Source organism: Frankliniella occidentalis, unplaced genomic scaffold (assembly GCF_000697945.3).
Source record: "Frankliniella occidentalis isolate FOCC.00 unplaced genomic scaffold, Focc_3.1 Scaffold425, whole genome shotgun sequence".
Lineage (NCBI taxonomy): Eukaryota > Metazoa > Arthropoda > Insecta > Thysanoptera > Thripidae > Frankliniella > Frankliniella occidentalis.
The window spans coordinates 117961-119787 of NW_026267546.1; positions in this window are offsets into that span (position 1 = coordinate 117961).

A 1827-nucleotide genomic window follows, 5' to 3' on the forward strand; every position below is an offset into this window, starting at 1 on the left:
TGACTCTACTTGTAAACATTAATAATAAATAAAAACTTGTCGTCTTTTTGACGAAAACGCTTTGTCGAAGTAAAAACCTTAACTAACGTACGCAGAAGTATTTTTCTGTGATTAGTGAAGTGATCAAAGAAATCTCCTTAGAAGGGTAGTTCTTTCACCGGTAGCAAGTTGTCTTATATTTTCCATTAGATACTTAAATAAATTTCCAATTGGTTCTTTCCAATCCGAGGCTTGTTGTAGTCGCAGGTCAATTTTTCTCAGAATTTTTGCGCTTACCATCAAACATTCATCAATCACAGTACACTGAATGTTTTCAATTTTTTTCTGGAATTTTGAAGTGTTATGCCATCAAATTCTTTAAATTCTTGTCCATAAATGTACGAGCCTGATTGGTTTATTGCCCTTTAATTTGCAGTGCTAACACTCTTGTTGGTCCTAAAATTAAACTGGCGTCAATTCCTAGCTTTCCTTGTATTCCATTTGTCATGTGTTGAATTATGAGTCTTTTTCCTGTCCCTGTAACAGTGCACATAATTGAAAACTGCTTTGGATATGGCATGTGCAAACAATTTTTTTAGAAAAGAGTATAGGAAGTATAGCTAGTAAAATGAAATTATAAAGACAGTGATTGGATTGGTTAATTAATACAATGGAAGAAAATTGTAATCTTTAACTCAAAGTAATTTTTAATTCCTGGAATCAAACGTATTTATTTCCTGCTTTTCCCTGAATAATTGTTCTTTGTTTAACTGGAATTCTGTCATGTTTTCTAAAAAAAATTTAACTTGTTCTAAAACTTGGTTTAGTACATAAGCTTGTTTAATGCTGCATACTTAATTAGCTAAATCAAAGTGGTCTTCGTTATTCGTAAGGTCTTCATTGGTCTGTGCTTTGGATTGATGGATAACATTTTAAAGATATTTGATGGACCCCTAGCATTCATAAGTTTTGGACGCAGCTGACTAATAATCTAAATCAGCTTCCCTCAATCGAAGTACAATGCCAGGAACTTCTTTAATTGGACCCATTTGTGCTGCTACCATAAATGCCACCAAGTTTTGTTAATTTTTAATTTCAATTTCTTCATTCTCATCATTTTTTTTTCAGAAATATCCTGTTTTGTTATAGTTACTTTACTGCAGTTGTTTAGCACAACTGCAACTTAAAAGTGATCAAACAATTGCTTCCATGACTACTTAAGATTTAAAATTCTTCTTCTGCACTCCGTGGCTCATAGAGCAACACTTTTTTTCTAATACTAAGTGTCTTTTTCTTGATCTGAGCTGAGAATCAGCTTTGGAAAAATTCCTACTATGTTAAATTTTTGTTTCTTTATCCAACTGTCCATATCATAATATTTTGCTGTTTTTAGTAATAATAACATCTGCAATTCTTTGGGCATAATCTTGTACTTTTCATGCATAGTTTTTGAGGTTAGGTCTTTTAACGACCTAAACCATACCTAATCGTTTTCAAATTTATCTAATTTTTTTTTGTATAAATTCTTGCAATGTTTTAGATTTTATCTCACTCTTTGGCATGCACTTTGATAGGTAATGAAGAAGTTCCTCTTCAGATTACATTGCTGACACATCTAAATTACCTTCTCATACAAACATCAGAAATTTTCGACGCATCCTAACAACAATGTCTATCTGCAGCGTGCGGATTACATAATGTTCTATCTCCAGAGTTCTGAATACACAATGTTCTATGTGCAGAGTGCTGAATACACAATGTTCTATCTGCAAAACGGGGTTAGGCGCAGCCCTTCACCTTTGTTTGGTTTGCAAGTAACATTAAGGCCAATCTGAGCACACGGAAAGA